Source organism: Aquarana catesbeiana, linkage group LG09, assembly GCF_042186555.1.
Source record: "Aquarana catesbeiana isolate 2022-GZ linkage group LG09, ASM4218655v1, whole genome shotgun sequence".
Lineage (NCBI taxonomy): Eukaryota > Metazoa > Chordata > Amphibia > Anura > Ranidae > Aquarana > Aquarana catesbeiana.
This window is the reverse complement of record NC_133332.1, coordinates 120,119,444-120,133,833: the sequence shown is the minus strand read 5'-3', so window position 1 is coordinate 120,133,833 and position 14,390 is coordinate 120,119,444. Positions and strand designations below refer to the sequence as shown.

Here is a 14,390-nt window from a genome sequence, read left to right as displayed (position 1 = left end):
CGTTATGAAAGTTGGCAACAACTGGTCGTAACACTATTGTGTTTATCCTTGTATGCTTGTTTATACTTATAAAGATAGCGCTTGACTGTAGTTTCTTCCTGATGAAGTGGGCAACGACCCGTGAAACACGTCAAAGTCATAGCAAGCAACCCATCACCCAATTTTAGCAGGGATGATGGGGAAACCCGCATCCAAATCACATAAGTGTGAACCCAGCCTAAAGTGATATTAAAAACATTTTTAAGGAGATGTTTCTAGCAAGACTTACATGCTTTTGTTCCATAATGGCTGACTCCAAGTATGTAGGTGTCCCTTGTGCCTGCCAAGACCTATGAATTCCTAGTGGAAATATACGATTTGTGTACTCTCCCATTTAGAACTACTGCACCTATTCTCAATGCAGCACACACAGGCATGCAGAGAAAGACGCAAAACCTAAGCCACATCTCTCCCCTACGGCGGGGATAACCAGAGGCTGCCGAGTCAGCGATTTTGCGTAGCGCACTAGTAGCAGCTGTACTTAGGTCTGTAGTTCTAAACAGTAGCATGCAAGAAGTAGAGACTCCATATTCATGCACTGAGGGAACATACTTGGAGTCCGCCAGCATGGCCAGGGCACAGAGGACTTGAAAAAGAATAACATGAGCATGTGGGTCCTGATATGAGCATTACATTCAAACAATGGTTTTAAAGGCTGAGTTCACCCAAGAAAAAAAAAAAAAGAATAAATGCACATATGTGCACATTTTGTGCATAAAAAAAAAAAGTGGATTTATTATTATTCCACAGGACCCTGCTCTGGGATGGGAAGCAGATGCTTAGGAATATGTTAAACTTTTAATATTACTTTCATTTAAATAATAAAATCAATTTTTTAGGACATTGCTATGATCAGGGAAAAAAACAACTCTCCAAAATGCTATTATGTCTGAGCTCTATTAACCTTATATTAAAGTGGTTGTAAACCTCAGAGATGAAAAATGAATAAAGCACATCATTCTATGGTGTGTACTAGCCTGAATCCAAAGCACTGAGTTTGGGATCCTCTCTGATTTTTGTACTTCTGACAGGGTTTCTCTGACACAACAGCTTAAGAGCCCATTCACACAGGGACGACTTGTCAGGCGACCTAGTCGCCTGACAAGTCGCCTCCCGTTCTGTGCTATGGAACCGTTCTAAGGGGAGCGACGCAAGTCGCTCCGACTTAGAAAAAGGTTCCTGTATGACTTCGGGGGCGACTTGGGGCGACTTGCATAGACTTCTATACAGAAGTCGTTTTGCAAGTCGCCCGGGCAGTCGTTTGCAGGTCGTGTTGCCCCTGTGTGAATGGGCTCTAAAGGGAGACAGCCAACCCCTCCCCCCTCCCCTTTTCCAACACTCTGCAGGTGACTCATAGCCTTAGCTCTGTGTATTTTTCTATGAGCCTGTAAGTCTGTGCAAAGGGGGATTGTCCCTTTCCTCCAATCAGCTGTCAGATATCAGATATCAGGGAACTAACTCTGTGCTTCAAGCTCTGCAGAGTGTGCAATGTCAGATACCGCCGCCCTGCTCCTAGAGCTGAGAAAAAAAATCCTTTGATCTGTATTTTTATAAATATCGACAGAAGCAGTGGTTGCAGATAAACTGGTACAACTTATGTAGGAGGATTTGTTTCATCTCTGAGTATCACCTGAGGCCAGTCACTTCACTGGGTAGATGTAAGGGTTTACAACCACTTCAAAGTTACTCAAAGTAAGAATGTACCTTTTGTGGGCCCCATGGGCAAGCACGTAGATACTAGAAGGGTGGGTTATGGGTATGTACATGTTTACTAGCTACAAATCTCTTCTCCTGTTCAATCCTGTAGCTGTTTATCTCTGATTGCAAACGTGTACTTAATCAATTACGCTACTAATTACGGTTGTGTCTGTCCTTACCTTCTGTATGGTATCCAAGCATTTTGTAAGGTTTTGTTTTAAAGCTAATCTGTATGCTTTGTCTTATTAGTTTTGACAACAATAAAGCACCTTTGTTTTGTTTAAAAAAAAAAAAAAAAAAAAAAAAAGAAGAATACCTTTTATTTCTCGCAGCCCTCTCCGAATTCCATTTTTTGTTTTTTTGCTGCTGTAATATGCCTTTCCTGTTAAAGGGTGAATGTTCATTCTGCATTGTCCCAATGTATGTAGAAACATAGCCGCCCTCACTTGCTCACTCCTGAGATAAAGTATAGGCTATGGGATGTGTAGTGTTGTACATAGGAATGAGCAGTGCACTGCACCAACAAACAGAAGTGAGGGGAAAGGGGAGCTTCAGGAGTTCAGGGAGAACTTTACAAGGAGGTATAAAAATACAGCAAGAAACAAATTTTATGAAAAATAGATTACAAGACCATTAGGAAGTGGGCATGTTATTTTTGAAGAATATTTTTTATTGTTGCTTTAACCACTTGCAGACCAGCCACAGTACATATACTGCGGCAGGTCGGCTCTATTGCGCAAAACGACGTACCCGTTCATCGCTTCATGCAATAGATACTGTGGGCATGGCTGCGGGTCCGGCAGACTCGATGTCCACTGGCCACCCACGATGGCAGTACAGAAAGTAAAACAAGGCAGATCCCAGTTCTGATAGGGGCAACATAGAGATCTGCTGTTCCCAGTGATCAGGAACAGTGATCTATGTTGTCCCAGCGAGTCCATCCCCCACACAGTTAGAACACACCCAGGGAACACAGTTAACCCCTTGATCGCCCCCTAGTGTTAACCCCTTCTCTGCCAGTGTCATTTATACTTTGATCAGTACATTTTTTTTAGCTATGATCACTGCAATAATGTCACTGGTCCCCAAAAAGTGTCACTTGGGGTCAGATTTGTCTGCCACAATCCAAACCCCCCCCCCCCCCAAAAAAAAAAAAAAAAAAAAAAAAAAAAAAAAAAAAAAAAAAAAAAAAAAAACACAAACACACATTGCATACTTACCTCCTCTGTGCAGTTGGTTTTGCACAGAGTGGCCCCGATCCTCCTCTTCTTGGGTCCCTCAGCGGTGTTCCTGGCTCCTCCTCCTCTCGAGTGCCCTGAGCCGCTCTCCCTCGGGCCACTCATGGGGGTGCACTCCCATGTCCTGCTGCTGCGTCCTTTGACAGACAGCAGGAATCGGCCCCGCCCCCCGCATCATTGGATTTGACTGACAGCAGCGGGAGCCATAGGCTGCACTGCTATCAATTTATCCAATCAGGACCTGAGACACCAGCTGGAGCTGCTGTACTCGTCCCCGTCGCTGGAAAGATCGGGTTCAGGTAAGTAAAAGGGGGGCTCTGAGGGGCTGCTGCATCACAGGAGGTTTTTCACCTTAATGCATAGAATGCATTAAGGTGAAAAACCTTGAAGGTTTACAACCCCTTTAAGCCCAAACCCAAAAATGTCACAAATGTCATATATTGCAGTTTACCAAACATTGGATGTGGTGGCTCCATTAGTTTTCTTTATTAGGCTTTTTCCCTCTGTTGTCACCTGGTGATCTGACCAATTACACACCTCCTGTATTAGGCCCCTTTTACACAGAGGACTCGGAATAGATCCCCTGCTGACCAGAGCGGAGTAGGCGGATGTTTTCTCATTTTAAACACAGATCGAGCCCGCTCTACTCGATGGACCGGCGGGTGTAAACGGACTCCGCTGTCTGGATCCCCTTCCATTATTTGATTTTTTTTTTTTTTTTTTTTTTTTTTAGCAGACCAGATTGAAGGTAGACAGGCGTAAATGGACACAAGTCAGTTTACACCCGCTGGTCCATAGTGGTAAATGGAGGTTCTGATCAGGTCCGCCTGAAAAACTGACAGGTAGACCTGATCAGACCCTTAAGCCTCATACACACGATGCTATCGTTGGCAGGGGATTGTCTGTTGACAGACTGTTGTCCTAAAATCTTACCGATAGTACGCTCCTTTTGACAACTGTTGTCCAACTTTTGGCCAACAAATGTTGGATGACAGGCTAGTAAATTTTCTGCAGACAACAGTTTGACGTCAGATTTTTGTATGGTCAGTACACAAATCCATCACACAAAAGTCGAAAGTACAAATACGCATGATCAGAATCAAAGCAAACACGAAATAAGCAGAAGGGGCCCAAAGGGTGGCGCTCAAGAGCTGAAATTCCTCATAGTACGTCACTACGTTCACGTTTGTGGCACGGCAATTGTGTAACCTTAGTATGCAAGACAAGATCCTGGCATACGCCCTCTTGACAAAAATCAGACGCTCGGTTGGCCAACAATCGTACCGTGTGTACGCGGCTTTAGGGTGAAAGGGGCTTTGGATTGCCCTCGCTCTGGATGAAGGAGACAGCTTTGGACAGCAGCATTGTCAGTCTGGGGGGATGGGAGTGTTAGATGGACTAGCAGATTTAGATACACTAACAAATTGAAGCCAGTAGTTTTTCCTATTTGGGGTAAAGTTTTTACATAAATAAAAGTGGATCTTTGTAAGCAGCCCTGTCAGTGTGAAATGGTTTGTCTTATCTATGAAACTGCTTTTTCTGCAAGACAGTTTGTTGTCTTGAAAAAACAGACTTGCTGGCAGATCACCAGGTGAAAATAAAAGGAAAGATGGCCTAAATAAGAAAAACTAATACTACCACCCCATCTAAGAATTGGTAAGCTGCAATATAATCAATGTTTGTTTTCGGGTTTAACCACTTGCAGACTGCCCACAGAGCACAGTGGACGGGCAGCCCGCACAGGCAAAGCAATGTACTCGTACATCGCACTCCGCTTCCAGGTTTAGGGCACATGCATGTGCCCCTCCCGCTGTGATCATACACAGTGGGATTCTGTCAGCACGCGCGTCTGTCATAGCAGAAGCTGATTAGCGGGTGCCAGCGGGCACCCACTGATCGGCAAGTGACACACTAGACAGAGCTCTGCATATGTAGACAAGGCAGAGCTCTGTCCTGTCAGCTGGGATGTGCTGGATTTTGTTTCCCTGCAAAGCAGGGAATAAAATCCAGCACATCCCTTAGGCCCCTTTCACACTGGGGTGGTAGGGGGCGTCGGCGGTAAAACAGCGCTATATTTAGCGCTGTTTTACCGCGGTATTCGGCCGCTAGCGGTGCGGTTTTAACCCCCCGCTGGCGGCCGAAAAAGGGTTAAAACCCCTCGTATAGCGCGGCTATAGCCGCGCTGTCCCATTGATTTCAATGTTTAGGAGCGGTGAATACACCGCTCCTTCACCGCTCCAAAGAAGCGGCTGACAGGAGATTTTTTCTTCTCCTGCCAGAGCACCGCTTCAGTGTGGAAGCCCTCGGGCTTTCACACTGAACAAACAGCGGAGGCTGTTTAGGGGCGGTCTGCAGGCGCTATTTTTAGCGCAATAACGCCTGCAAACCGCCCCAGTGTGAAAGAGGTCTAAGTAAAAGCATCTGAAAGTAAACACAAAAACACAGGCTAGGCACACAATTAACCTTTTGATCGCCCTAGATGTTAACCCCTTCCCAACCAGTATCATTAGTACAGTGCATATTTTACCAAAATTATGTAGTAGAATACATGTTGGCCCTAATTTATGAAGACATTTGATTTTTTTTTTTTTTTTACATTTTTCATGGGATGTTTTATAGCAGAAAGTAAAAAAATTGTTTTATTGTTTTTTGTTTTTTTAATTGTCACTTTTTTTTTTTTGTTTTTTTGTTTTTTTTTTTTAATACCACAAAAACTATAAAACCCAGTGGTGATTAAATACCACCAAAAGAAAACTATTTATGAGGGGAAAAAAATGACATAAATGTAATTTATATACAGTGTGACACGACCGCGCAATCCTCAGTTAAAATAACGCAGTGCAGGATTGCGAAACATGGCCTGGTCAGGAAGGGGGGTAAAGTGGTGAATATTGCTTTACCTTCGCAGCTGATTACAAAGTGCAGTGCACACCCAGCCAGTCAGTCAGTCACACCTGAGCAGAGCCAAGGAATCCTACAGGAGCTCAGGAAAACATGGCATGCATTGGAGGAATAGAACACGAACAATGTGAATAGCTGGCTTCAGCTCCAAACACATCTTTTCTTAATGAATAAATCCCACAAAACACGTGAATTCAGCAAACTGCACATTAGTTCAGTCAGTGGAAATAAAAAGATATTCATTGCACCAAGTCCTGTACAGAGAAGTTTACAAACAAGCAGAAGGTTAGGAAGGTTAGTGCAGTGTTGGAGTGGGCTGTCTAATACCAGATGGAGAGGAGAGGAGAGGAGATTCCCGGGTGTAATGTGTGAGGAGACAACTTACCGTGCACAGTCCCGTCCGCTCCTCACAGATGGATGAAGTGATTACACAGCCGCCCGCTGACATTTACCTTCTCTTCGCCCCCCGCTGGACGGTCCGCGAACTGCACGACTCGGGTTGTGTTTTTTTCCTCCTGTGTTCCCAGCTTGGATTGTTTGTGAGCATCCTGTATATATCACATACCAAAATGGGAATTCTTTCTGGAATGGCAAATGGGAAACTTATCTCAAGAGGTTTAGTTTTACTAGTAAACATTCATTTTGTCGGCTTATTTACAGGAACGTGGATAGAAACTGCTATTCCTGACCTCAGTACAAAAATGTTAGTTGCCTGAGTATCTCTGACTGCTGTGCTTTCACACACATGAATGCATGAAAAGACGAATAGACAATCCTGAAGTCATTGGAGATATATGGATGCCAGAAAATTGGTATTTTCAGGAAGAGACAGTAGTTATACTTCTTACTAAAGGTTTACACTTGCTTCAAAACATAGCTTTGGACACGATTTTTTTTTTAAAGCTCTCTGAACTAGACGTGCAGTTTGTTTTGTTCTGAATTTTCGTTATTCAGAGATTTGGATATATCTGTATAGCACTGGTAGATTTTCAATCTGCTGCTGATAGGTGAATTTAGTGGGTTATCCGTTCATACATTGTCAGATTTAGCCTCTATTCCAGCTTGGCTGAGTTGCATGTAGTTTCACACTGTGCCTGTGGGTGTCGTTGTCACCATGGGTCGGTGTTGGAAAGGCAACACGTTGAAGTGTATGGGTGCTCCTCTGTCCCGGAGATAACTCGGTGGAGGTGGTCCTCCGAGTTGCATTCTGGGAGAGGGTATTTATGGAGCAGACGCCATGTTTTGGGGTTCGTTTCGTTCCACCTGCTGGCCCTCCTGGCCGACAGGTATGTGCTAGGAGTACTACCTTGTGGTCCTCCGACCGGGAGGCCCACGTTGCTGCAGCATGTGGGTGGGCCCAGAAGTATGTCTGGGGCCTACCACAGCGGCAAGGGAATGGTCCTGAGCTGTCTGTCCTATGTGAAGAAGCTGGACAACTGAGAAGATCCCAGGGGAGGACCCATCATGGAAGGATCACGCAGAGTGCTGGTCTGGAGAGGGGCCTGGTGACTCAGTTGGAGGACGTATCCTAAAGTAATGCTACCGCATAGTACTGCCGGGTCGGCTTAAAGGTTCTAGTGCTGTGTTTGCTGTTCATCGTAAACCAATACATCCTGTGGCAGAGGATCGTACGGGTTTCTATTCCATTCAAGTCTGTGGCAGAGACTTTTGTTCGTGCTACGTACTGGCTGCTACAACCCCTGGCGAAAATTATGGAATCACCAGTCCCTGAGGATGTTCCTTCAGTTGTTTATTGTTGTAGAAAAAAAAGCAGATCACAGTCATGGCCAAAAACTAAAGGCATTTCAAATGGCAACTTTCTGGCTTTAAGAAACACTAAAAGAAATCAAGAAAAATAATTGTGGTGGCAACAGTTAGATTTATAGAACAAGCACAGGGAATAAATTATGGAATCATTCAATTTTGAGGAAAAAATTATGGAATCGCCCTGTAAATTTTCATTACAAACACTAACATCTGCATCAGATTAAATCTGCTTGTTAGTATGTAGGTAAAAAGGAGTGATCACACCTTGGAGAGCTGTTGCAACAAGTGGACTGACATTAAGCATGGCTCCAACACCAGAGATGTCAACTGAAAAAAAAGGAGAGGATTATCAAACTCCTTAAAGAGGGTAAATCATCACGCAGTGTTGCACAAGATGTTGGTTGTTCACAGTCGGCTGTGTCTAAAACATGGACCAAATACAAACAACATGGGAAGGTGGTTAAAGGCAAGCATACTGGTAGACCAAGGAAGACATCAAAGCGTCAAGACAGAAATCCAATCATCCACAGTCCATGATTGCCTTTCCTTAGCCCATTGTAACCTTGTTTTTTTGTGTTTAGGTGTTAGAGATGGCTTTCTTTTAGCTTTTCTGTATGTAAATCCCATTTCCTTTAGGCGGTTTCTTATAGTTCGGTCACAGATGTTGACTCCAGTTTCCTCCAATTTGTTCCTCATTTGTTTTGTTGTACAATTTCTGTTTCAAGGCATATTGCTTTAAGTTTTCTGTCTTGACGCTTTGATGTCTTCCTTGGTCTACCAGTATGCTTGCCTTTAACCACCTTCCCATGTTGTTTGTATTATGTTTTAGACACAGTCGACTGTGAACAACCAACATCTTGTGCAACACTGCGTGATGATTTACCCTCTTTAACCACTTGACAACTGAGCACTTAAACCCCCCTCGTGACCAGACCAATTTTCAGCTTTCAGTGCTCTCACACTTTGAATGACAATTACTCAGTCATGTAATACTGTACCCAAATGAATTTTTTTTGTCCTTTTATTCATACAAATAGAGCTTTCTTTTGGTGGTATTTGATCACCTCTGGGCTTTTAATTTTTTGCGCTATAAATGAAAAAAAAAACGAAAATTTAAAAAAAAAAAATGCATTTTTCTTTGTTTCTGTGATAAAATTTTGCAAATTAGTAATTTTTCTTCATAAATTTTGGCCACAATTTATAATGCTACATATCTTTGGTAAAAATAACCCAAATTAGTGGATATTATTTGGTCCGTGTGAAAGTTAGAGAGTCTACAAGTTATGGTGCAAATCATAAAAAATTGATCACACCTGATGTACTGACGGCCTATCTCGTTTCTTGCGACCCGAACAAGTCAGGAAAGTACAAATACCCTCCAAATGGCCCCTTTTTTGAATGTAGACATTCCAAGGTATTTAGTAAATTGCATGGTGAGGTTTTTGATGTTGTCATTTTTTCCCACAATTCTTTGCAAAATGAAGATTTTTTTTCCCCCACAAAATTGTCATTGTAATAGGTTATTTCTCTCACATGGCATGTGTATACCACAGATAACACCCCAAAATACATTCTGCTACTCCTCCTGAGTATGGGGATACCACATGTGTGGGACTTTTTCACAGCCTGGCCACATAGAGAGGCCCAACATGCAGGGAGCACCATCATGTGTTCTAGGAGCATAAATTACACATCTAATTTGTTGACTACCTATTACACTTTTGAAGGCCCTGGAGAACCAGGACAATGACATGTAACACTGACGTGGCATTGATGACAAATGGCACTGATACGTGGCACTGATGACAGATGGCACTGATACGTGACACTGATGTGGCACTGATGACAGATGGCACTAATACATGGCACTGATGACAGATGGCACTAATACGTGGCACTGATGACAGATGGCACTAATACGTGACACTGATGACAGATGGCACTAATATGTGTCACTGATGACACGTGGCGCTGATGACAGATGGCACTGATGACAGATGGCACTAATACGTGGCACTGATGAAAGATGGCACTAATACGTGGCACTGATGACAGATGGCACCAATACGTGGCACTGATGACAGATGGCACTGATGACACGTGAAACTGATGACAGATGGCACGTGACACTGACAGGTGGCACTGATGACAGATGGCACTATGTGGCACTGATGACAGATGGCACTTATACGTGGTACTGGGGACAGATGGCACTGGGGACAGATGGCAGGGACATGACAGCAGGGACAGATGGCAGGACAGATGGCAGGGACCGATGGCAGTGGGGACACTTTTTTTTTTCATTTTTTTTTGTTTTCACTTACCGCCGCAGCGGTTCGCTCTCTTTCCTCACACGCTGTCTCTGTGTGAGGAGGAAGAGCCGACGATGAGAGATGATCTCATATGTTTACATATGAGATCGTCTCTCATTGGCACAGCCGATCGCGCTGAAAACGGCCGCTATGATTGGCCGTTTTCAGCAATCTGTGACTGGCTGTGTCCAAGGGACACGGCCAGCACAAAACTTCCCCGATGCGCGCCCGCGGGAGCGCGCAACGCGGAAGTAAACAGGACGACGTCCAGGGACACCCTCCCAGCAATTGGAGTCCGCGCTGTAGCCGTCTTTCGGCTATAGCGCGGACGCCTAGTGGTTAAGGAGTTTGATAATCCTCTCCTTTTTTTCAATTGACATCTCTGGTGTTGGAGCCATGCTTCATGTCAGTCCACTTGTTGCAACAGCTCTCCAAAGTGTGATCACTCCTTTTTACCTACATACTAACAAGCAGATTTAATCTGATACAGGTGTTAGTGTTTGTAATGAAAATTTACAGGGTGATTCCATAATTTATTCCCTGTGCTTGTTCTATAAATCTAACTGTTACTGGCCACCACAATTATTTTTCTTCTTTCTTTTAGTGTTTCTTAAAGCCAGAAAGTTGCCATTTGAAATGCCTTTAGTTTTTGGCCATGTCTGTGATCTGCTTTTTTTCTACAACAATAAACAACTGAAGGAACATCCTCAGGGACTGGTGATTCCATAATTTTTGCCAAGGGTTGTAGGTTAGTGAGAGAAACCTATCCAGGCGGGCAAAGATTCAACTCTAGAGAGAGAGCATATTCATCTACAAGAATTCCTAATACTACACTAAGAAAAGGTGTTTGAACTTCCCTGCAACTCTTCTTCTACCTCTTTCCTGCTACTTCCTTCAATTACGTTTATTAAAGCATTGGAAAAGATACTCAAGTGTCCGGTGCCTACATTGTCTGGTATTAAACTCAACGGGACCCTAGACCCGGTTCTGGTGAAATTAAGGTAATGAAGGTGACGGTAACAGCCCGTTTTAAACCAGCAGCTCCACCGTGAGTTATTGCTACATCTGAATACCCGAATTACAATATAAACAAATTTTACCGATTGCTCCGAATAACGAAATTAAATTTGTTTTCATTTCAGACTGAAATTCAAATAGAATTCTAACTGTACACATATTGCTGAAATCAAAGACTGTGTGTGTTATTAGAGTACCATTTCGAAATAATGCTGTTTTAATTAACCACTTAGCAACCAGCCCATAGCCGAATGACGGCTACAGGGCATTTGCTTAACTCCGGGAGGGCGTACTATGACGTCCTCCCAGAATCCCGCTCTCGCGCACCCCCTGCAATGCCCTGCCATACTCTGCAATACCCCGCAATACCCAGCCATACTCTGCAAGAGCCAGCCATACCCTGCAAGAGCCAGCCATACCCTGCAAGAGCCAGCCATACCCTGCAAGAGCCAGCCATACCCTGTAAGAGCCAGCCATACTCTGCCATACCCTGCTATACTCAGCCATGCGCAGCCATGCTCAGCCATACTCGGCCTTTGTATGTGGCCAGGCTGTGGAAGTCTCACACATGTGGTATCACCGTACTCAGGAGCAGTGGTGTATTTAGGTTTTGTGCTGCCCTAGGCCAGACTAAACTCATGTACCCCCCCTAATTTAAATATGACCCACCCCTTGCTGCCGAGGCCACACCCCTTCCTGTTTAAGACTCACCCTATCATCTGTAAACCACACCCCTTCCTCTTTAGGCTCATTTGGCACTTTTCAGGGGGGAGGAGGGAACAGGTACCTGTTTTTGACAGGTACCCTTCCCCACTCCCTGGAGACTGTGCTGCCCCCTCTGAAGTTCGGCCCCCCTCCTCCTTCCTCCACTGGGGCATTCAGAAAGTGCAACGCGCTTCTCACACGTGCAGTAGTGAACCGTCTGGTTTCTCTTACCATGAATGATGGTGGCAAAACCCGAGAGCCAATCCGAAAATCGGCTGAGGTGTCGACATAACGGGATCCCTGAACAGGTGAGTGTCCTAATATTAAAAGTCAGCAGCTACAGTATTTGTAGCTGCTGAGTTTTAATGTTTTCATGGGGTGGGGGCAGAACTCCTCTTTAGCGAGTTTGCATTGATTTCAGCATTGATGGAGCACTTTATTGCAATATCATGATCTGCATATTAATGCACTTTCACTAAATGTGGATTGTTTAAAGGGTTTGCATAGATTTTAGCATGCATGGAGCACTTTACACATGCCAGTAGCGGCTGGTGCTCAAAATTTTTTTGGGGGGGGTGCAAACAAACTAAAAAATTCAGAAAAAAAGACATCAATTGCAGCCTCACTGTGCCCCATCAAACGCAGCCACTATTCCATCAAACGCAGCCACTGTGCCCATCAATTGCAGCCACTGTGCCCACCAAATGCAGCCACTGTGCCCATCAATTGCAGCCACTGTGCCCACCAAATGCAGCCACTGTGCCCACCAAATGCAGCCACTGTGCCCATCAATTGCAGCCACTGTGCCCACCAAATGCAGCCACTGTGCCCACCAAATGCAGCCACTGTGCCCACCAAATGCAGCCACTGTGCCCATCAATTGCAGCCACTGTGCCTACCAAATGCAGCCACTGTGCCCACCAATTGCAGCCACTGTGCCCCATCAATTGCAGCCACTGTGCCCCATCAATTGCAGCCACTGTGCCATCAAACGCAGCCACTGTGCCCATCAATTGCAGCCACTGTGCCATCAAACGCAGCCACTGTGCCCTCAAACGTTGTCACTGTGCCCATCAATTGTAGCCACTGTGCCATCAAATGCCAAGACTGTTCCCATAACACTGATATAATTTATTAAATAACTTTATCTGCTGTCCTGGGGGGTTCCCTTGTGCTTCTCTCTCTCTCCTCCTGACGTCACTGCCAGACCCCGCCCCAGTGCCGAGGAGAAGAGTCAAGGAAAGCAGTGCGGAGGAGGGTAGGCGGAGCATAAGGCTCCACCTCCGCTAGTCACCCCGCTTATGGGGGCGTGAGTCACACGCCGCCCCCACATGAGAGAAAGTCCCCCCACCTGTCTTCCCAATTCTCGGCTCCCGCGGCCGCCCCCCGCACACATGCAGCCCACAGCGGCAGCCTTGCTGTAGTGGGCGGCGCTGCTGTGTATGGGCGTGCTTGGCAGAGGGTGGAGGGGCATGAGCTCTGCTAAGCATGCCCATACACACGCCCCTCCACCCTCTGCCAAGCACGCCCATACACAGCAGCACCGCTACAGCAAGGCGGCCGCCTTGGGCTGCATGTGTGCGGAGGGCGGCCGGGGGAGCCGGGAATCGGGTGGGGGGACTTTCTCTAATGCGGGGGGCGGCTTTTTTTGCCGCCCCCCGCAAAGTGGCGGCCTAGGCCAAAACACAGCCCTGCTCAGGAGGAGTAGGAGAATCTATTTTGGGGTGTCGTTTTTGGTATGTACATGCTATCTGTTAGAAATATTGTATAAATGGACAACTTTGTGTTAAAAAAAAATATGTTTTAACCACTTCCCGCCCGCTGGCCGTCATACGACGTCCTTGACTTTGTGTGGGGATATCTGAATGATGTCTGTAGCTACAGGCATCATTCAGATATCAGCTTTTTCAGCCGGCGATTCCCTACACCATAAGAATGATCATAGCGGCTGTTCCACTGCTTGATCGTTCTTATGGGAGGCGAGAGTGGACACCCCCTCCTGCCGCCCTCAGGTGCTTCTACCGGCTCACTGCTACGATCACAGTTAGGATCGTTTTTTTTTTTTTTATTTCAGGCTTTCCAGCCTAGAGGTGAGATGTGGGGTCTTATTGACCCCATATCTCACTGTAAGGAGGACCTGTCATGCCATATTCCTATTACAAGGGATGTTTACATGAGTTCCTGTCCCCGTGTGCTCGAACTCATATGCAAGTCCCACCCACATATGAAAACGGTGTTCAAACCACACATGTGAGCTATCGCTGCGATCGGTAGAGCGAGAGCAATAATTTTGGCCCTAGACCTCCTCTCTAACTCAAAACATGTAACCAGTAAAAAATTTTAAAGCGTCGCCAATGGGGATTTTTAAGTAGCGAAGTTTGGCGCCATTCCACGAGGGTGTGCAATTTTGAAGGGTGACATGTTAGGTATCTATTTACTCGGCATAACTTCATCTTTCACATTGTGCAAAAACATTTTTGCTAACTTTACTGTTTTGTTTTTTTTAAAAGCACAAAACTGTTTTTTTTTCCAAAAAAACGTGTTCGAAAAATTGCTGCGCAAATACAGTGCTAGATAAAAAGTTGCAACGACCACCATTGTATTCTCTATGGACTTTGCTAAAAAAAAAAAAAATATATATATATATATATATATATATATATATATATATATATATATATAATATAATGTTTTAGGGTTCTATGTAATTTTC

The 14,390-nt window shown here is 44.9% G+C and overlaps 1 protein-coding gene across 1 annotated transcript in view; it reads right to left on the bottom strand.

Annotated features, from left to right (window-relative positions):
- Positions 1–6,411, bottom strand: part of FHL1 (four and a half LIM domains 1) — a 153,727-nt gene extending 147,316 nt beyond the window's left edge. Inside the window, exon 1 of the mRNA XM_073599220.1 lies at positions 6,262–6,411. The gene's annotated coding sequence lies outside the window, so the exon portion shown is untranslated. The remainder of the gene's footprint in view (positions 1–6,261) is intronic.
- Between the last annotated feature and the right edge of the window lie 7,979 nt (positions 6,412–14,390).